General features: G+C 35.2%; 1 protein-coding gene and 1 pseudogene across 3 annotated transcripts in view; one reads left to right on the top strand and one right to left on the bottom strand.

The window, feature by feature from the left end:
* Positions 1-23,059, top strand: part of RASAL2 (RAS protein activator like 2) — a 219,528-nt gene that overhangs the window by 46,171 nt on the left and 150,298 nt on the right. The gene's annotated exons all lie outside the window — the stretch shown is intronic.
* Positions 11,573-11,985, bottom strand: LOC118721785 (annotated as a pseudogene).

Here is a 23,059-nt window from a genome sequence, read left to right as displayed (position 1 = left end):
CATTCTCATCACTGCCCCTTTTTTTGTTTGTTTGTTTGTCAAGTGTTGTACAGCTCATATGTGGAAGCCATAGTCTTTTAATATGCTTTTAAACATGTATGATAATGGTGGCTCTATAAATTTATTCTTTTAACTATAAAAATATTTTTCATTTAACATTTAAGATTTCCAAGACAATGAAGAAAGATCAATGAAATTATGCTTTTTTTATACTTTTATTGGGGCAGTTACAGAGCAATAGGAGATATAATTATTAACACTTAAATATTTTAACATTGATATATATACAGTTATCTACTTACTCATCCTTGTAACAGTGTACCATTTGTCAATTTTCAGTATCTTTTTGACTACTTCCCTTTTTCTTCTTATCCAGTGTATACTAAAAGAAAAAAACCTAATATCCTTATAGTTGAATATTTATTTCTAAGTCTTACTTAACTATCATGGTTATTTTTTCTTCCATCTATGATTGACAGGTGGCATTTACAGTTTAACAAAACCTCAAGGGATCTTGGGTAACAGTTCTTATTAGAAGATTTTATTTTGGTAAATGTTCATTTATTTTTATATACTATCTCTTTGAGAAGGGCTTGCTTCACTTTTCATTCGGTTCATTTACTTGAATGAGTTCATTTTTTGAAAGGGGTTCTTTTTAATCATTACAGTTGATACTGATTGTCTCCATTTTTGTGTATTTAATGAGGACTCTAACAATGGAATAGTAGATCCAAGAGATGATCTTTATCTTTTACCCTTAAAAGAGGAAAAGTTAAGAGACATGCAGAGAAGTCTTATTGGTTCTGTTTATGTCACAGCTATTACTTGATGAGCCCTCTTCAATTTTGTGCCTCACATTTGTGCCTTTTCTCAATCATTCTATTTATTATTGAAATTAGCCTTTTAGGGTTTGTAGCCATATGCTGAGTTCTGAATGTAAAGAACAGTTACAATTCTATTTTCAACCTTTAAAATTAAGACTATAGTATTGAATTATGAGACAGTTTTAAAATGGGATGGAGTTAGGTGGGTGGACCTTTCCAAAAAGCAACTTGTAAAAGTTACTCTAAAGTATTTATGCTTGCCAGAGTGCTGCCTTCTTAACATTCCACTTTATATTTTAAAGAAGTACACGTCATGGAAGAAAGGAAGGTTTAAAATAGATTAGCAGTTTGGCTAGGAGATTATGAATACATTTATTTCCTCTCTTAACATCTTACTGTGTGTCTTTGTCCTTTCCCATCCTCCCCACCCTGATTTACTTTATATTTGTCTTTTCTTGTTTAAACTGCTCCTCATTTCTAAATACATAAATTAAAAATAGGCAATACGCTATTGTTACTTGGTTACTATTAAATATTCCAAGACATTTGAAAGTAGATTCTTGACCTGCATTTTATTGGGAATAAAATATTGACCAGAGAATGACATATTCATGAAGTCAATTAAAGGATTTCCTCTCTTTATTTTAACATAGAAAAAGATACAGTAAATTGCCCCAGGAACTAGGTATCTTGAGATATAGAAATTCTGTGGTCTTTCCTTGGAAGTATGTGAAGACATAGTTTACACATGTTTTGGTAGGAGCAAAGAACAGGAAACTGCTAAGTTAAATCTAACAACTGCTATTTGTGGAAAGAGCTAAGTCATAGTTAATTCCTCCATTGCAATAAAATGTACAATATAATTAGAAAAGGGAATATCTAATTAGAAGCACACTTCTTAGGGGCTTAACATGTTTTTAATATTCAGTCACATGCACAGCTATTTAAATATTTTCTTCTGTTTTACAGCAAACTTTTCAAGGGGAGCTCTTTGGTAGTTCTTTTTCTTAGGGTTGGTCCTTCTGTGTTTACTTTTAAAGTTGATTTTGTTTGCTTTTTTTTTTCTGTGAAGGACATGTTCATTCATATTTTATGCTCATTTCATATATCTTTTTTATTCAGGAATTTTGATCTACCTTTATCCCTTTCTCCGGTCTTCAGGTTTCAGATGTTAATCATTCATACATTAGTGTCTGTTTACAATTAAACACACGTTTAGATACACATATGTGCACACTGTGTGTGTGTGTGTGTGCATGCATGTGCATTTCATATTTTCTTTCTTTAGTTTTGTTGATATGAGTTCATCATTCTCCTCTTTCCATTCCTTCATTCAAGTCCTTTTAAAGCCTTAAATCTGGACAAGGCCTAACTAATTTTGAAACTATTACTGGCTAATCCTATATAATAATCCTATATAATAAAAGGGTAATATGCAAATAGACCAAATAGCAGAACAACCAATCAAAGCATAATATGCTAATGATATATGCTAAGCCTACTCAACTGCTTGCTATAGTCAGCTGGTCGACCAGTTGCTATGATGTGCCCTGACCACCAGGGAGTAGATGTTCCGACCAGTAGGTTAGCTTGCTGCTGGGGTCCAGCCGATCGGGAATGAGTGAGATGGGCCAGACATGCCCTGGAGCCCTCCCACGGTCACTCCCCAGCTCAGTCATGCACTGTTGAGGTCCTCAGCCTGGCCTGAGCCCTCTAGCAATCCTGGACCCTTCTGGGGATACGGAGAGCCAGCTTCAGCCTGATCCCTCAGGCCACTTCTCTTGGGAGGGCTCCAGATGCAGGGCCAATGGATGGTGAGTGCTGCTGCGGCAGCATGAGTCTCTCCCTGTTGGGACTGATTGAGTCACGAATTTTTATTTTTATGGCAGGCACAGTGGGGCCAGGATGAGTGGGAGTGGCAGGTAGGAGCTGCAGATGGTGTTGGACTGTGGGTTTTGGCCCAATCCCTGCAGGCTATGCAGAGGGACCCCACCCATGCACAAATTTGTGCACGAGGCCTCTAGTATTGTCATAACTATGAATGGTGCTAGGTGGGTACTAGACAGTTGGGGGGGATCACTTTGTAAGCTATATAAATGTCTAACCCCTATGCTGTACACTTGAAACTAATATAATATTGAATGTCAACTGTAATTGAAAAATACAAAAAAGAAATTATTAATATATAGCTGTTTCCTGTTTGGAGAGGTTGCCAATGAAAAATTGATAGGAGATGAAAGAGATGTTTCTCTAATGAATTTGCAAATCCTTTATGCCTTTTTTAATGTTTTTTCCATCCCATTTCACAAAATCAGTTATACCTACAAATTGGTCCAGGTAATAGTATGGTAGGGATTGAGGTAAGAAGAATGGCCACTTCTGATTATGGCCTAGATAACTTTTAGAAACGGTTGTGGTCTAAGAGAAGCTGACTATAACTCTAGCCTTTAACATACAAATTAACCCTACAAACTACTGTTTAGCAATATTAAATTCTGCTTATAAAGAAATCTGACAGGTTTTCCATATTAAATTTAATATTATCCCTAGGTCAGTGATTCTCAGTGCTATCAGACTCACTGTTCACTTGTTATAGCAAATATCTTGGGATGTTATCTTTATCTTGAAACAAAATTCATATGTGGATGTATATATCTGTATATCTATATCTTCATTATATACATTTATACATTAACTTCCCATAAGTAAAAAGTAACTATAATACCTTACATAATATAAATGAGATATTTTAAGGAAAGGAATTTAGAATTGGTGACAAGATTTTCCAAAAAGGTAAACAACCTTGGTAAAATTAAAAAAAAAAAAAATACAGTTGTTATTTATTTGGTAATTTTATTCTTAGAAATTCAGTATATGCTAAAAGTGTGCAAAAAGGCCTTATGTTTTTGTGTAGAACGATTTAAGTGTTAGGCTTAGATAATTATTTCACTCACGCAAATGTATGGTAGTACATTCTTTCATTCTGAGAGTTTAACATATGTGTACCTTTCTCCCTCCTCCCTCCTCAGGGTTGGAGGAAGAGAGAACTCTAAAACTCAGAGTTCCAGAACTCTGAAACTCTTAGGGGTGCATAGCTAGCCCTATTTTGAACCACTGTCCTGGGGGAAAGGTCAAGGGGGAAATAGTTCTAACAGTTTAGTGTGTCTCTAGTAAGGCATTGTGGCCCATTCAGGTAATGAGCTTTATGGTAGGATACATATAAAAAATGAAATATAAAAGGTGACCATCACATTATGGTATATATCCGAATATAGCATTTGCCTTGGCTTAAAGTGTATAAACCTGTCATTCTTTTTAAGGGCATAAGGTCCTAATCTGGGATCTGGATATTCCCTGATATTACACAATTTGTGTGTATCTCCTTTCTAGTCAGATGGTCCATAGTTTTGAGTAAATCCTTAAAGGAATTCGTGAGGTAATGATAAAGCCTAACAAGTGTGGAAGGAGTCAGTTCTCTTCCTATGAACCTTGGAGCACAGGGCACACCCTGAGGTTGACTGGGATTAGCCTTACCTTTCACACAACTTCTTTCCTTTTTGACTAGAAGAAAGAGGGATTAAAATCCTATGATTGAGGAAATCCATTTTTTATAATTTAAGTCTCTTGAAACCCTGGCATTGAAACTCAGAAGAAAAGCTAACATGTTGTCGCTGAGTCTTTATCCTGCCACATTTCAGGAGAATTTTAATTATTGAGTCAAGCTTTCCAGGATATCAGTTATGACAAACAAGCTTTAAAAAAAATAAGTGTTGCATATTGTAATCAAGTGTCACATTTAAAAAAGAAAGAAAAAGGCTTTTCGCTTTACCCTCCCTTCCATTTACTCCCATATATGTGTCCAAAGTTCATATCCAATGGAAATTACTTTTAAGAGGCAGTAACCTTAGGAAAAATTTTACTTAGTTGATGCAGCCTCTTCCTTTTGCTTGCTATTCCAAGAAGTTTCAAGAAAAATCGTTGTCCCCTAATAAATGGATATGGTATGAGAAAAGCATTAGCATATACTCTTTTTCTCTTCTTGGAAAATGCCAATAATATTCTTGACCTCTTTAAATGCTGCTTCTAGGTCACATGGTATCTCTTCCTCATTGTCTTTTTAAAGTACAGAATCCCTTATCTGTCTATATCTTTTGGGAGCTGGCTTCAGGATTCTTCTAATATTCTTCATATTTCCTTTTTATTTGCCATCTAAAATTAATGTTTCCCTGATAATATAGTTTCCACTATAATGAGATGGAAAATTCTAAAAGCTTTTCTTTAATTTTTGCTGAGACAAAAAGTGTATATATTTTTTTTACACACACAATCTGAATGATGCCCTAACATATGCTTTTAAGTAAGAATATCATGGGGAAAGAAATTAATGGGGACTTCTTATCAGGGTAGCACCAAGGTTTTGAATTCTATAGGTAAGATGAAATTAAACTTCCTAGACCAAATTCCCTAAGTGATTTGGTTGTGTTGGAGATGGGTCATAATTAGGTTAGTCAAGAAGGCCTAAACAGATAATAAACGAGAGGGTAATTAGTTTCCTGCTCTGCCTCCAGATTTAAGCAGTGCAAAGGATTCATGCAGGAACCTTTTGACTTTGGCATTTACTTTCCAAGGACAATTGCAGGCAGCAGCTAGTTCCTTCATGAGCTAAATTCAGTTCCTTCCTGAACTTGCTTTAAAAAATAATCAACCTTGCCAGATTTCAACTCTGAATTGCCTGTTTTCAAATCAGTAAAAATTATTGTCAAATCCTGATTGCTGTATATTGCTTACCTACAGTCACAAAAAGCTTTTAGGAAAGTTTTACTGTTCTGTGGAGCTATTGACACTCTATAGCTAAGGTGAGATAGTGAGAGTCATATAGTGCATGTTACATTAAAAAAAAATTTTTTTTTTTATTTTAGAGAAAGAGGAAGGGAGAGAGAGATAGAAACATTAATGACAGAGAAACATGTATTGGCTGCCTCCTGCACACCCCCTCCTGGGAATTTAGCCTGAAACCCTGGCCTGGGAATCGAACCAGTGATTCCTGGTTCATGGGTCGATGCTCAGTCACTGAGCCACACCAGCTAGGCCACATGGCACATTTGACAGGAGGTTCTAAATTTTAGAACTAATGTCATTGACTTGACTACTAACTTTGGAAGAACAATATTTTCTTGTTTCATTTTTTTCATTAATAAAATGATAGAAAATGATATTTCTCTTTTTAAAAGAAAAGTCATATATGAGTATGGAAAACATAACAACTTCAAGAGTGTTTGATGAAATGAAGTCCCCCCTTCCCCTACTTTCTCCTTCACTCCAGTTTCTTAGGACTCTCTTTCAGAGCTAATCACTATTGTATCATTCCAAAATATTCAGTGCATACAAGCACATATGTATATATATGCGTGTGCCTCTTTTTACTAGTTAAACATTTACTTAATTACTTAACCTCCAAATTACATTTTTTATTTATTTTAAGTATTGCCATTCCTTTTAAATGAATTATACATTAATAATAGTTATAATTATTTAATGATAACTAAATTATTTAATGAATGGTAACTGAATTATTTAATTATTTTGCTAGACCATTTTTTCCTCTTTGATCTTTAATAGAAATAAACTTATGGTCAGTTAGTATTTCCATTTTAAAGATGGTAATGTATGTGATGTTTCTGAACTTTCAATTTTTTAAACAGTAGTAATAGTGAGAGTACTTTATATTTGATAATTTCCCCCCATTTGATTCAAATGTTTTAAAATGTCTTGTGTCTCGAATTTTGCTCAGTGTTTTACTTGTATTATTTGAAATTCTTACAATAAATTTCCAGGGTTGACATTATTATAAGTAACATGGAAACTGAGCCTGATGATGTGTTAGTGACCTCTTAATGATTCCTTGGGTTTAAAAAAAAAAAAAAAAAAGTCCTTTTTTGTAGCATTTGCTGGTATAAATGCTCCCATTATGGCTGATTTCAGGGTACCAACTGACTTCAAATGAAGTTAGTGAAGGGGGACTTGGGAAGAGGTAGATGGGCATAGTTAGCTCTCCAGCAATATGAGCCAGCTCTAGCACACCAGTGACTGAGGCTTTTAAAAACACTAACTGCCCTGGCCAATATGGCTCAGTTGGTTAGTTGGTTGAAATTTGTCCCATGTACCCAGAGGTCACCTGTTTGATTCCTGGTCAGAGCACTTGCCTCATTTGCTGGCTAGATCCCCAATAGTGCAGGAGGCAGCAGATCTCTCTCTCTCTCTCTCTCTCTCTCTCTCTCTCTCTCCCCCTCCCTCCTCCCTCCCTCCCTCCCTCCCTCCCTCCCTCCCTCCCTCTCTGCCTCCCTCCCTCCCTCCCCCCTTCTCTCCTTCCCTCCCTCCCTTCCTTTTCTCTAAAAATCAATTAAAAAAAAAACAAAACACAGTAACCTTTCTTTGATAAATCAAAGTTCACACTAACATCAGTCTGATTCTAAAGACTGTACTGTACTCTTCTACAATATTCATTTTCTTTTCTGGATAAAAAAAATAACAGAATACTGCCCCTTCAATTTGAGGAAGACAGAGTTGGAAGAGACAGGGGAAGAGAAGGTCAAGAGAAGGGGAATGAGGGAGGAGGAAAAAAGGAGTTTTAAGACCAAAAATCAAGAACAACCGATTGAGACTTGTTTGAAGATGGGAAAAGAAAAGCAAGTCTTACTAAAGTGATAACTCAAGTTCTATCAAAATAGGCAGCAATCTTATCACTCTAAAGAAGACACACAGTATACAAAAATGATAAAAATGGTTACCAAATCTTAAGTGGGATTGTGTTCAGACAACACCCTTCCTGCAACTGATCTATTCTTACTACTTTTATTCACGCCAATTTTATTTTATTTTATTTTTATTTATTTTTTTAAAATATATTTTATTTATTTTTTACAGAGAGGAAGAGAGAGGGATAGAGAGTTAGAAACATCAATGAGAGAGAATCATTGATCAGCTGCCTCTTGCATACTCTGTACTGGGGTTGTGCCCACAACCAAAGTACATGCCCTTGACCGGAATCAAACCTGGGACCTTTCAGTCCACAGGCTGACGCTCTATCCATTGAGCCAAACTGGTTTCAGCTATTCACACCAATTTTAACCAGTGACCACATCATTGTACACAGAAACAGTCCAACAAAGTAGTTAGTGTAGATAATCTCTATCTCTTATTCATATGACACAGAAAATACCCACAATTTTTGGGGGGTAAAAAAGAAAGCCAAATATGCTATTGTACATTTAGCATTTACAAATATCAAATGGGAGGTGAGATAGAGTTTCAGAGCACAACTAGGAGTGTTCATCTACTTAAATTTTTCAGAGGCTGGTTATGAAATATTTATTAATCTGATACACTACAGTAAAGTCCTTTTATATGTGGTTTTGAAATGCTTAAGGTGGCAGATTAAAAAGTTTTTTCATATGTTTATAACCAATCATATAAAAGTCATGCATTTTACTGAAATGTTCTGTGTTATCTTAATGACATTTAACTTCATTCATAAAGCATATGTAGTTTAGTTGAATAGCAATAACACAGAACCAGGAGAATACATTATTAATTTTATAAATCTTTTCCTTTCTTATTCTTGCAAAATTATATGGTACCAAAACCATTATATTGGAAGAAGAGGAAAAGCAAGGCACCAGTTGCTCTTCTAACCACAATGTTTACTTAGTTTTATAACTATAGATGTATATACAATGCAGGAAAATATTAAATGCAGGATAATATTAAAATAATAAAAATAGGAACTTTATTTAAAAAGCATTGTTACTCTGTATATAAACAACCATAAGCATACCAATTGAAGCTGGAGAGAAGAATCCACTGGAATTTAAGTCTGCTGGACAGTTTTCATATCAGATAAGAAGCAGATATACATTTTCTTCTAATTTGTTGGATTTAATAATTGACTTAGTGTTATTCATAATATTTTCTTATCCTTTTAGTCTCTTTAGACTCTAGCAATGTTCCCATTTCATTTGTGATATGTGTCTTTTTTCTTAATTATTCTGATTAGAGGTATTTCAATTTTAATCTTCTCAAAAACTACCTTTTGTTATTGATGTATTTATAATTTCTTTAAATTTTAGTGATACATTTTTGATTTAAAAAAGAATTTCAAAGATACTACAGTTCCCATATACCTCACATCTATTTTCTCCTATTAATATCTTATATTGATTGATACATTATTGTTTACTAAAGTCATACTTTATTCAGATTTCCTTAGTTTCCACTTAAAATACTTTCTCTGTTCCAGGATCCCAGTCAGGATACTCCATTACATTTAGTCATCATTATTTCCTTAAGTGCTTCTTTGCTGTGACAGTTTCTGACTTTCCTTTTTTTTATAATGTTGATAGATCTTGAGAGAGAAATGTTTAGGTTGTGTGCCTATTGACCTGTGTATCTGCACATATCACTGAATATTTCTAAATGTAACCATCTGTGTCTGTATAAGCTGAAACATAAGTTTATACTGGTATCTCCAACTCTTATTCTACCTTCCTTCCAGGCTTATTGATAAATTCCAACTCTAACAATGAAACCTGGCTCCCACAATCTGTCACCCATTTCCTTAATCGTTCAATTCCAATATACATGCATAGGGGTTTCAGAATTGTTACTCCATATCCCCCGTGGGAAACAGTTTCATCAACTAAAGTATACTGCTTATATATCATTTCTTTTGCTTTTAGTCTTACAGACTCCATTAATATCCAAAGTGACTTAGTTAGGATAGCTCCCTCCCCCCCCATACCTCCCTCTTCAGTGAGTTTGTGTCACACATTCATATTATAGGTAGTTTTTTTTTTTTTTTTAAATCACATTCTGCTTTAATACTGGAATCTCCTGACTTCCTAAATGACTTATTTTTAATATGTATATTTAACGTGCACTCTTTTGTGCTGTAAAGTTCTATGGGTTTAGAAAAATGTTTAGTATCATGGGTTCACCATTACAGTATCATACAGAATAGTTCTGCTAAAAAAAAAATTTGTATACTTCACCTCTTCAGCATCACTGCCCCCTCAGTCCTCTACAACTTCTGATCTGTTTACTGTTTCTATAGTTTTGCCTTTTCCAGAATGTCATACAATTGTAATAATAGGTTATATAGGATTCTCAAACTGGCTTTATTCAAATAATAATAGGCATTTAACAGTCATCCATGTTTTTGTGAAGCTAGATAGCTCATTCCTTTCTTTTGCTGAATAGTCTATTGAATAGGTACTATCTATTGAAGGACATGTTGGTTGTTTCTAGTTTTTTGGTAATTATAAATAAAACTGCTATAAACACCCAAGTGCAGCTTTTTGTGTGGACATAAGTTTTCAAATAGTTGTAGAAATACCTAGGCGCATGACTGTATAGCATTGTTCAAGGGTGTTGGAGTGACGGTCAATTTGCATATTACCTTTTATTAGACAGGGTAATCTAGGTCACTTCTAATTTGCCATCAGTCAGTACACTACTTTCCCTGTAGATAAATGGTCATTAAATATTTACTGTTTAACTACAAATTGCATTTGAAAAACTACTTGTAAGTGACCTTTTCAATAATATGCATTGTGAATTATTACAGGGGTTTTGAGTTATTAAGCTTGTTTAAATTAATAAATTTAAGATAATAATTGGCTTTCAATACTTATGTGCCTTTGGGGAATGGGCCTTATTTTCTTCATCTATAAATGGAATAATACCTTCCTTGTAGAGTGCATTGAGCATTTTTTTAAAAGACATATGAATATGAATATCATAGACTTTTAATTTAAGAAATAAAGTTGAATCTTTAATTTTCAAAATTTATTTTTATTGCTTATTTGCATTGATTTTAAAAAATAATATTGTACTTGCCAATGGTATCACATATGCCTAAAAATCTATTGCTTTGATTTGGGGCCATTGATACGCACTAAAAACATCAAAAAATAACTGTAACACTAGAAAAAGAGAAAAGTCAAGCCACAAAATGGGAAAAGATATATGCAACATAAAAAACAGGATGAATGTAAAATAAAGAGCTTTTATCTCTCATTTCTCACAGAGTAGACTTTCATTTCCATTTTGTCCCCATTATATTCCATATACACCTATATTTGTGGACTGATGAACCCTTCTTAGCAGCTATTAGTGTCCATGACTGTTTCCCCTAACTGGACTGAGATAATTGAGATAATGTAGAGTACACTGTTATTTATTCCCAATCCTTTGAACAATTGAAAATACAGTGACTGCTTAAAAAATATCTGTTGATGTAATTGAATGTTTTGACCTAAGCAGTTTTTCTTAAAATATTAATAATTAACTATAAAATGTAGAAGGATAGTATGAAGTTTCTGAAGTTCTTCTAGATTTCTAGGATTCCAGTACATGTTGGGATGGTGTACACTTTGGAAAGGATGTCTGAAGTGAACGTGGCCCTGTAAAATTATAGAAGTCATTAACTGACAGAGTAATGTATTTAACTAGTTTAGGCATCATAAGGTAGTAGGTATTCAATAAATATTTGTTGAATCAATGATAAAAAATACTCACCCAAGAAATACAGTGAACTGTAACAAACATAAGTAACTGAACAAATATAAAAACAGCATTTTCACATTGCTGTCTATATGGTTTTCTTTTTCTTTCTATTTAAGTTTTTAATGAAAGTTGTATATAAGATTACTTTATTTCTGCATCTTCGGTCCAGTTACCTCAGTCCAATCTTCCCTTTTACTTTCCTACTTCGCGAGATTTGGCTTTACGTTCAAGGATCTTTTTACGGTCTTTGTCCAGCTTTAGTCTAGTGATAACCACCTTGCTGGGGTAAATGCCCTCATGAACAGTTGTACTATTAGCTTTCTCCCGTTGCACTCGTTCAATGTAGATGACATATTTCTTCCTGTAAACCTGGACTACTTTGCCAATTTTCTGCCCTTTGTAATGTCCTCGAACAACCTGAACTTCATCATCCTTTTGGGTGGTCATGGACTGAACATTGTACTTCTGTCTCAGCTCTTTGGAAAGAGGAGACGACATAAACTTCCTTCAAATGTGGGAAGGTGCATTGAAATGCCTTTTACGGTTCTTGCTCTGGTCAGAAGTCACAAAGGAATTGAACTTCATCTTGACCTCTGGCGCTCCTTCGATAGCCAAAAGAGGGAAGTGCTACATGGTTTTCTTATGTGACTCTGTGATCTACTAAATTGCTCATGCCAACTAACACATATAGGAACTAGAACATAGATAATAAGTAAACCCAAGCAGGGGAGATGAAGAGCTATATATTAGTGTTGAATGCTAATAGTCTGAGGAAAAGGATGACGAAGAGAAATGAAGAAATTTAAGGTTACTACTCACATGCTGGAGGTTTTCCATTTGATCCATATGGCTGTAATTAACAGGAGATGGTCCATTGCACTTGTAGGTATAGTTTGAGAGATAGTTTGAGTTTCTTTTAAAGTATGAAACATGCCTCAAAAAAACAAGAATAAAAAAAGTGGAAAAGGTTTTTAGATGACAGAAAGAAAAGCTGACACTATAATTTTAGTTTTAAAAACTTATTAAATTTAGATTTAGTGCTTAGATGTAGGAATTATGTTTATATCTATATTGATAAATAATCTTAGAATGTTGCTACCATTTGTGAACTTAAGAGTGATGTGGTAAATTTTGGAGTGTAATTTTCAGAGCATCATAAGAAAGCAAAATAATGTATAAAAGAGAAGCTTGAAGAATAATCTCATGTAAGGTATGCTGTGAATGTTACATATGAATTTGAGAAGTATGTGTATTTTGCTGTTGTTGAAGTGATCTGTGAATTATAGCCGGTTGATGGATGATACTGTTGAAGAGTTCGACTCTGTCCTTTCTGATTTTCTGCCTGTTGGATCTGTCCATTTCTGATAGAGTGGTATAGAAATATCTAGCAATAATAGTGGATTCATCATTTTATCTTTGCATCTCTATCAGTTTTTACCTTATGTATTTTGAATCTCTACTATTAGGCACACACACATTAAGTATTCTTATATTTTCATGGGAAATTGACTCCTTTATCATTATGTAATGCCTTTTTCTATCCAAATAATTTTCCTTGCTCTGAATTCTGCACTGCTGAAAAAATAGCTACTTCAGCTTTCTTTGATTAGCATGTTATATGCGTTAGCATGTTACATCTTTTTTCCACCCCTTTACTTTTAATCTATTTGTGTCTTTATATTGAAAGCATGTGTCTTTGTAGACAACATTTGGTTGGGTCTTGTGTTTTGATGATCTCTTACAGTCTGTCTCTGTCTTTTAATTGGCATTTTTAGACCATAGACATTTAAAATGACTATTGATATATATGCTAAGACAGGAAAGAAAATGGAATCATATAAAATATTGTATTAAAATCACAAAAGGCAAAAGTGGAGTGGAAAACAAATATAGGCACAGGAACAAGGGTAACAAATAGAAAATGGTAATATATAAATTGACCGAATGGTGGAACAACCAGTTGCATGATGCCCACTGATCACCAGGGAGCAGACGCTCAACACAGGAGCTGCCTCCTGGTGTCAGTGTGCTCCCACAGAAGGAGCACTGCTCAGCCATAAGCCAGGCTGATGATCACCTCTGTGGCAGTGCTAAGGATGTCTGACTGATGGCTTAGGCCCTAATCCGTCAGTCAGACATCCCCCATGGGCACCTGGGCTGCAGAAGGGCACAGGCCAGGCTGAGGGGACCTCTTCCCCATCCCCCACCTAGTGCACGAATCATATAAAAAATTATACTTTATACAATACTGTATTTAGAGTAATAAATATAATAATATTAATAATAAATATAGTATAGTATAATAGTAATAAATATAGTATATGAATATAGTATAATTTAGTAATAAATATAGTATAGTATTATAAAGTATAATTTTTTAAAAACTTCTTTAAGTGGTTGCCTTAGAGTTTGCAGTATACATTTATGGCTAATCTAAGTCTACTTTCAAATAGTACAATACTGCTTTATAGGTAGTGCTGGTACTTTATAACAACAAATATTTGTATTTCTTTCCTCTGGCCCCCTCAATTTTGGGGCTTAGTTAAACCTATCTTAGCTTAAGCTGCTACGTTATTTATCAGATGTACAATGCTCATATTTATTTTAGATTATCAGAGTATTATTCATTTTCCAAGTATGTATTCATTAAAGAACATACGAAACCTATTGAAAGCTTGTAGTTATCTCTTTATGCTTATGATTTTCTCCAAATGTAATAACATTAAAAATAATTTTTAAGAAATCCTAAAAGGCCAGAATATAGTTTCTGCGTCAACTAAATTGGCATTTCTGGGGGAAAAACTTCAAAAAAAAATTTAAATTAAAGCAATATTTCTTCCCTCTTTTCACCCTCTTTAATTTCACATCATTCCTCCCCCACCCCACCCCACCCCAACTCTAACACTTCTCCATCCATACCCTTGATTTAGGAAAAATAACTCTTTGAAGTGTAATAAAAACAAGCATGGAGATTCCATGATGTTGGTAAAAGTGGCATTGACTTAGTAATCTCACAAGGAAATGTCCAAATATAGCAATAACTAATATAGAGATGCATGGGCTATGAAGACGTATAGTAAGAAGGTTTAAGCAAAAAGGCCTTTCTCAAGAAGAAGCACTTGAAATGAAATCTGAAGTATGATTAGGCAGGTGATGAAGGGTGGAAGATCCTTCTAGGCAGAGGGAACAGTGTAAATAGGAGCAGTGGGAAAGAGCAGTTAGTATGAGTAACTGAAAGGATTTAAGTCCTTTAAGAGGGAGGCTGAAGGGGTGGGGTGGGTAGGAACTATGATATGTTAAGGAATTTTGGGTTAATTTGTGTTGTTTTCCTAAGAGTAGTGAGAAGCCATTGCAAAGTTTTAAACAGGAGAGATGCAAATCAAAACAACAATGCGGTACCATCTCACTCCTGTCAGAATGGCCAACATCAACAAATCAACAAACAACAATTGTTGGCGAGGTTGCAGAGAAAAAGGAACCCTCGTGCACGGCTGGTGGGAATGTCGACTGGTGCAACCACTGTGGAGAACAGCAGCGGGGAGGGGAGGAGGATCTGGGGGAGATAATAGATCAACTGAAGGACTTGTATACATGCATATAAGTACAACCAATGGACATAAAGCTCTGGGGAGGGAGGGGATGTGTGGGAGAGAGGGAGGGGGAAAAATAAAAAAAATATGTAAAAATAAATAAATTAATTAATTAATTAATTTAAAAAAAACACACAAAAAAAAACTGAAAATGGAACTCTCATTTGACCCAGTAATCCTACTCTTAGGAATATATCCCAAGAAGCTAGAAACACCAATCAGAAAGGATATATGCACCCCTATGTTTATAGCACCACCATTTATAATAGCTAGGATTTGGAAACAGCCTATGTGCCCATCAGCAGATGATTGGATCCAAAAACTATGGTATATCTACACAATGGAATATTATGCTGCCATAAAAAAGAAAAAATTCTCATCATTTGCAGCAACCTGGTTGGAATTGGAGAACATCATGCTGAGTGAAATAAGCCAGTCAATGAAAGAGAAACACCACATGACCTCACTTATTTATGGATGATAAAGAACATTATAAACTGAAGAACCAAAAGATAGATATAGAGACAGTAAAGCAACAAGCAGACTGTGAAATTACAGCGGGGAGGGTAGGGAGATCTGGGGGAGATAAGAGATCAACCGAAGGACTTGTATACATGCATATAAGTACAACCAATGGACACAAAACTCTGGGGAAGGAGGGCAGGTATGGGGGGGAACAATGGTATATGTACAAAGATAATAAATAAATAAAAAATAAATAAAAAAAGTTTTAAGCAGGATGCAGTCAATTTGTATTTTGAAAATGTTATCTGACTACAGTAAGAATAACTTTTTTGCAAGGTTCAAAAGAGAATTTAGGAGGCTGTTGTAATTCAAGGGAAAGACGATGGTAGGTTGATTTAGAGGAAATGGAGAGAAGTAGATTAAATAATACTTAGGAGGGGAATCAGCGAGACCTACAATATAAATTGGATATTGAATGCTAAGAGAGGGGGATGGATAATGGTGCCTTCCACTAGGATAAAGAACATTGGCGTGAGGCAAGGTTTCAAATGGAAAGATCATGGGTTAGGCTTTAAGCATTTGAATTTGAGTTAGTCATATAATGGCAAGTTGAATATAGAAGTATGTTTCTAAAAGGAGACAAGGTATGAACTGAAGGTATAAGTTGATGTGGTAACTGTGAATAATGATGTGCATGGTAAGAATATGGAGAAGGGGTACCAAGGACCTCATTTGAAAAACTCCCAACATTTAGAGACTAGATAGAGAAAAATGAACCTCAAAGGAGACAGAAGTGTGATCAGAGAGGTTCGAGGAAAATCAGAAGTTTTTTATGTTTTGTAAAGGCTAATGTCATTAGGAGTCTTCTGTGTTTTTGTTTTAAAATGTTCTCTTATTTTTAAAAAAATTAATTCCAATACTTGTCTGTTAAAAATAATTTTTATTTAGCTCTTCTAGACATATCTTTGTCTCATAAAGGAGAAGCAATTGTGTGTACGTGTCAGGTGTGTCTTAGAGTTCTGTACTCAGAAGGGAGGTAGTTTCTTTTACAGGAAGTGTTTCATCAGGAAGCAGATGTGCTCCAGTGATAGGAGATGGGAAGGGGATGTTTTGTTATTAATTACTTAGCTTTGTATAAACAAGGGCTTTGTATTTTTGAAAGATGTCTTCTTCTGGTTTATAGAAATTAATCCTATTTTTAAAGCTTTTCATGAGTTGATCTGAGGTATGCATTCTCTTATTCTAGTAACAGAATTCCAGAACTGATAATTATAGCATGTATCATGTCTTCTGTTTCAAAAGAGCTAATAGGACACATGGAACAGAATTTCAGTATAGAAAAGGTGTGTTTTAAGATAAGAAGTGGTGCCCCCTAGCCTGGTGGCTCAGTTCATTGGAGCATCCTCCCATATACCAAAAAGTTGCGAATTTAATCCTCGGGAGGGGTGTGTTCTCGTTCCCACTCCCCTCCCCTCCCCTCCTCTCCCCTCCCCTCCCCTCCCCTCCTCTCCCCTCTCTTCTCTTTTCCTCTTTTAATTGGCTTTATTTATATGTTGTAGATAATCTTTTTTAAAAAAGTTTTATCTTTACTGTTGAAAGTATTACAGATGTCTCTCTTTTTCTTCCCAGTGACCTCCTCCCCCTCCCCCTCAGGCCTTCACCACACTATTGTCTGTGTCCATGGGTTATGCATATCTATAATAATAAAAGCATAATATGCTAATTAGACTGGACTTCCTTCTGGACGACCTTCTGGACAAAAGCCTGGGCTGTGAGGGAAGCCTGGGTCTCCGGGGTCTGCTAGCGGATGGAGGGAAGCCCAGGTTCCGGGTGCCAGAGGGAAGCCAGTGCTGGCATCTGGGGGAAGGAAGGCCTACTCTTGCATGAATTTCATGCATCGAGCCTCTAGTTATGCATATAAATTCTTTAGTTAATATTTACCCACCCACCTACCACCCACCCATGCCTATGCTCTGAGATTCATAAGTCTCAATGTCTACAAGAAGCCATTTGGCTAGGATTATTATATATTTTATTCTCAGCACACTACCATGAGAACTATTAAATCTCTATATCAGCGATTCTCAACCTTTTAAATCTCATGGCACACACAAATTAATTACTAAAATTTTTTGGCACACCAAAAATATATTTCTTGCCAAAAAATAGGTATAAATTTTATTCATTCACACCTGATGGCTATTGTGTTGACTTTGGTCATTTTTTAATTCAACAATCAATCTAAGGGAAAAGAGGTCAATGCCCCTGACTAAATAGCAGATATTGCATGTTTTAGAAATTCTTACCACACACTAGTTAATAATTGCTGCTCTATGTGTTATATACACTCTCACAGAATATTGCAGGCAAATATTCTCACTTTGTTTTCAAATCCCAATACAATTTTTTTTTTTTTTTTTTTTTTTTTTTTTTTTTTTTTTTTTGTGAATGAATCTAACCTGACTGAATCTCCTGGAAGGCTTGGGGATTTCAGTCTGAGGTGAGTAGGTGGATGGGTGGGTGGGAAGAGATCAACCAAAGGCCTTGTATACTTATATGCATAACCCATGGACACAGACAATAGGGTTGTGAAGGCCTGGTGGAGGCAGGGGAGGAGGGAGGCTAGAAGGGATCAATAGGGGGGGAAAAAGGGGGACATATGTAATACTTTAAAGTTTAAACAATAAAGATTTTAAAAAAATTATTTACAGCTTTCTGTTCACAATTTGGTCCATGGATCAGCAGCATAGGTACCGCCTAGAAGCTTGTTAGAAATGTAGACTCTCTGGCCCTCACCAGTGTTTATCAGAGCAAACTTCAATGACAAAAACAACAGTTTGATTTCAGAGAGCAAGGGAGAGGGGAGGAAAGATAGAAATATCAATGATGAGAGAGAATCATTGATCAGCTGCATGTCCCACGCTGTGGATCGAGCCTGCAACTCGGGCTTGGGCCATGACCAGGAATCTAAACTATGACCAGCTGGTTCATAGGTTGATGCTCAACCACTGAGCCAGCCAACTCTGCAATTTAATTTAATTTTCAGGTGATTCTTCCACCCAGCATGATTTGGAAACAGAGGTATTGCTTTTTTTTTTTTTTTTTTTTTTTTGCTTTTTTTGTGTGTGTGTGTGTGTGTGTGTGTGTGTGAGAGAGAGAGAGAGATTGATTTTCTCTATCCTCATCATTAGTTTAGTTTGGTTCTTTGGTTCTTATTGTTCTGATAAAGAGAGGAGGAAGAAAAGAAAAAAGTGAAAAAGACTGAACTGATTTTACTAAGGTTAAGAGCTATTTCCCCTTTGCTTTTATTGTGCTTTCCAATGGCATGTTTTCCTGTTCGTATTTACCTGTTTTATACCATACCAGTTACATGCAACAGTTCTGCTGTTACACTTGTTTTGAAAATGAGGATTTGTACTATGTGATTATTAGGGAACATATATTTTTGTTACATGAATTTTATGTTTGCTTAAATGCCCTTCATTTGAGAAGCTATAGTTGAATGCAGAAAACTGGGCAGAGTAAAACTATGCCACATAGGAAATATTCAAAAAGCATACAGTTCAGCCAACCATCAGCCACATCAATTCTCTACTTGTGTTGTGAGTCACACCATCCACTTATGCTGTCATAGCTGTTTGTAGGATTTCAGATAACACTCCTACCACTTCACAAAACAATAAAGCTGCAATCTTGAAGCCCACTTCCACATTTTTCCCCCAGTGTAGGCTTCCCCCCCTCACCCACCCCCCAAGGTAACGGACCATACTTAATTTGGCATTTAGATACATAAAATGTTCTACAGTTTTTATTAGCTTCCTGTCTTATGTGTTGCTCTCCAACCCCCATCTTTCCCATAAGCCCCTTGGTTTTATTGTGCAATTCCGTACTATTTGGTGACTTTTACGGACTGCATGTCACATTATAGCAGACTCGACTATAATAATAGAATCTCAAAAGAAATTGGTTCTATCCATTGGTAAAAATCCTCTCCCTACACACTTCTTTAACACCCTATATAATCCCCTTCCCAATGTCAGCCTTTCCTGATCAACTGGCATTTTCAAGAGGGCAGGGACAGTCTTTCCTATTCTTTCCTTGTTCCTCTAGTCCTAATGCAGTGCCTGATACATTTTAGTTGCTCAAAAATAATTTGATATATGATTGAATATAAGGACTTCCATACTTATTTAGGGAATTCAGATGCTTTTTTTTAAATTTAGTAACCAGATTGGTTCTTAAAGCTGTCCTTCCCTCCCTCTTTCCCTCCCTCCCTCCTTCCTTCTTTTTTTTGTTTCTTCCTTTCTTCCACTTTTTCCTTCGTTCCTTCATTTCTTTTTTGCTTCTCCCCCTCTTTTTTATTTTTTATTTTAAATCTGTGTTTTTAAATGTTACATATTATTAGTAAGAAAAATTTAAGGTAGTTGATACTTGAGGTAGCAGAAATGTTCTTGTTCTGACACTTCATTAATCAAACAATTTTTATAGTAGGCTTCCTAATGAATGTAACTTAGTGGTACTATTGTCATTGTTTTTACAGATTTTAAGAAATTATAAATCCTGTGAATAGTTTCTTTAATAATGCATAAATTCATTATACAGGGTGGGGCAGTAGTAGCTTTACAGTTGTTTTTATGGAAAAGTAATATAATCTATATAATAAAAGGCTAATATGCAAATCAACCAAATGGTGGAACAACTGGTCACTATGATGTGCACTGACCACCAGGGGGCAGATGCTCAATGCAAGAGTAGGCCTAAGCTATTGGATATCCCCTGAGGGCTTTCGGACTGCGAGATATCCCCCGAGGGCTTCTGGACCCCAGTCCCCCAGTGCATGAGTTTCATGCACCGGGCCTGTAGTTAATAAATAACAATACACAAACACCTATGTACTCACAACTGTAAACCTACTTTTGCCTAACCCTGTTTATATTTAAAATTCAGAAAGTGAAGAATGCCAAGTTATTATTTTAAATTTAGGTTAAAGATAAAACTTAGAGAAATAACAATATAAACTAGGTTTTCCTAACGAGAGAAGCATTTGTCCAAGCAAACTTTAGACAGCTGTGAGAGAGAGTAATCTTGCCCTTTATTTCTTTGCTTATTTGCTCTTAGAGACTGCCACTTCATCACTCTAAGTTCTTTGCTTTCTGATTCCACTTAAATCTTTTTCTGTTATTTAATATTTTCCAGTTCCATATTCCTCAAATAGAGAAGTTGATGACGAAGAGAATTGTGGTAGTTCCTCAAAAGAATTGAGTTGATGAGTTTAGAAACTACAATAATTATTTTTACCCATAACCTTACTTATTTAGTGAGTAAACTCTCATTTAACATTGAGTTTCTGAATTTCACTGTGGATTGCAGGACTCAAGTTCTACCCTTCCTATGCAACATTTTCCTAAGTCGTACCTTGAACTTAATTTTCCATTGAAATATTTTAATAGGTGATCTTGATTAACTTCCTTCTTCCATAAAACCTGTGAAAGTAGTTATTTTGTTATAATACCCCCCAAAATACTCTGACACAGACACCATTATCGTATTAATAATATCTGTATTATAAACTTAAAAGAAGTAGTTGTGGAATTTAAGTTAACTTGTGTACTTTTTTTTTTTTTTAATTTAGGGTACTTTTATTTTGATGTAATTTTAAACCTATAAAAATTTTTCAAGAGTGCAAGAAATTTTCATATACTCAGGTTCAACAACAATTATGTACATTTTCACCCATTTGCTTTATCATATTTTTATCTACCATTACACACATATTTTTTTCTTGAATCCTTTAAAAATTGGAAACATCATGCCCCTATATCCCTGAATACTTATATCTGAATTTACTAAGAATAACAACATCCTCTTTCATAACCACAGTAAAATTACCACTATAAGGAAATATAACCTTAATATGATTCTAATTTATAATCCATAATTCATTTTCAAATTTTATTAATTCTCCCAGTAAATGTCCTTTATGGCTATTTGCCCTTCTCCCCATTTCAAGATCCAATCCAAAATCATGCATTGCTTTTACTGGTAATTGTGTCTTTTTACTCTTTGAATTGCAGCCTGTGTGGGTCCACACAGTGTGGGTCCACAGCCACTTGGCTGACCGGGATGAGCGGTACTCCCACAGCGGGCTGATCCCCTGCAGGCCATGCCCCCCACCAGTGCACGAATCTTGTGCACTGGGCCTCTAGTAATAAATAAAGCTGATATGAACATTCAAGTAAAAGTATGTACATTTTAATTTTTGTATGTAAGTGCCTAAGAGTGGAACTGCTGGGTCATTGGATATATGGTTATTATTATTTTTTTTATGTTGAATTTGTTCTTTGGTTATTGTAACATTTTATGATCCCATTACCATTTATGAGGATGATGGCCATAACTGGTGTTATCAGCCTTTTAAATGTTAGCATTTCTAGTGGCTGTGACTGATATCTCATTAGTCGCTAATGTGTTTGAGTTCTTTTTTCATATGTTTATTGACAATTCATATAGCTTTCTTTGTGAAGGGTTGGTTAAACTTTTTTTTGCCTATTTTTAAAAATTGGGTTGCTTTTCTTTTTCCTAATAAATTATAGTACAAATTGTTTTTGAGATGTTTATATTGTGAATATTTTCTTCCATTTTGTGGCTTGCTTATTGATTAAAAAAATAAATTTATTTGGGGTGAGATTGGTTAATGTGATTATATAGGTTTCAAGTGTACATGTGTATGATACATGATCTGTATATTGCATTGTGTGCCCATTTTCCAAGTCAAATCTTCTGCCCTTATCAGATATTTGACTCCCTTTATCCTTTATTACTCTTTACTCCCTCTTCCCTCTGGTAACCACAATACTCTTGTCTGTGTCTATGAGTTTTTTATTGTTTTTCATGCTTATTCTTTTGTTGCTTTCAGTTTTATATCCCTCATATGAGTAAAATAATGTGGTTCTTAACTTTTTCTGTCTGACTTATTTTGCTTAGCATATTCTTAAGATCCATCCACATTGTTGCAAGTGGTAGTATTTTCTTCTGCTCAGTAGTATTCCATTATATATACATACCATATCTTTATCCAATCATTTATTAAAGACCACTTCAGTTGTTTCCTTGTCTTGGCCACCATGAATAATGCTGAAATGAACATAGGGGTGCATATATCTTTGCCAATAAATATTTTCAAATTTTTGGGTAGATACCCTGAAGCGGGTTGCTGGGTCATATGGTAACTTTATTCTTAATTTTTTTGAGGAACCTCCATACTGTTTTTCATAGTGTCAGAGGAACTGAACAGATACTTTTCCCAAGAATACATACAAATGCCCAGTAGATACATGACAAGATGCTCAGCTTCACTATTAGGGAAATCCAAATCAAAACTTCAGTGATCCCTGGCTGGTGTGGCTCAATTGATTGGGCATTGTTCCATGCACTGAAAGGTTTCCAGTTCAATTCCCAGTCAGGGCACATGTCCTGATTGTGGGCTCCATCCCTGTTCAGGGGATGTTCTGGAGGCAGCTGACCTATGTTTCATTCTCACATTGATGTTTCTCTCTCACTCTCCCCTCCTTTCTCCCTAAAAACAAAACAAAACAAAACAACACACACACACACACA

This window comes from Pipistrellus kuhlii, unplaced genomic scaffold (assembly GCF_014108245.1).
Source record: "Pipistrellus kuhlii isolate mPipKuh1 unplaced genomic scaffold, mPipKuh1.p scaffold_m20_p_18, whole genome shotgun sequence".
In the NCBI taxonomy this organism is placed as follows: domain Eukaryota; kingdom Metazoa; phylum Chordata; class Mammalia; order Chiroptera; family Vespertilionidae; genus Pipistrellus; species Pipistrellus kuhlii.
This window is presented reverse-complemented; position numbering and strand designations above follow the sequence as displayed.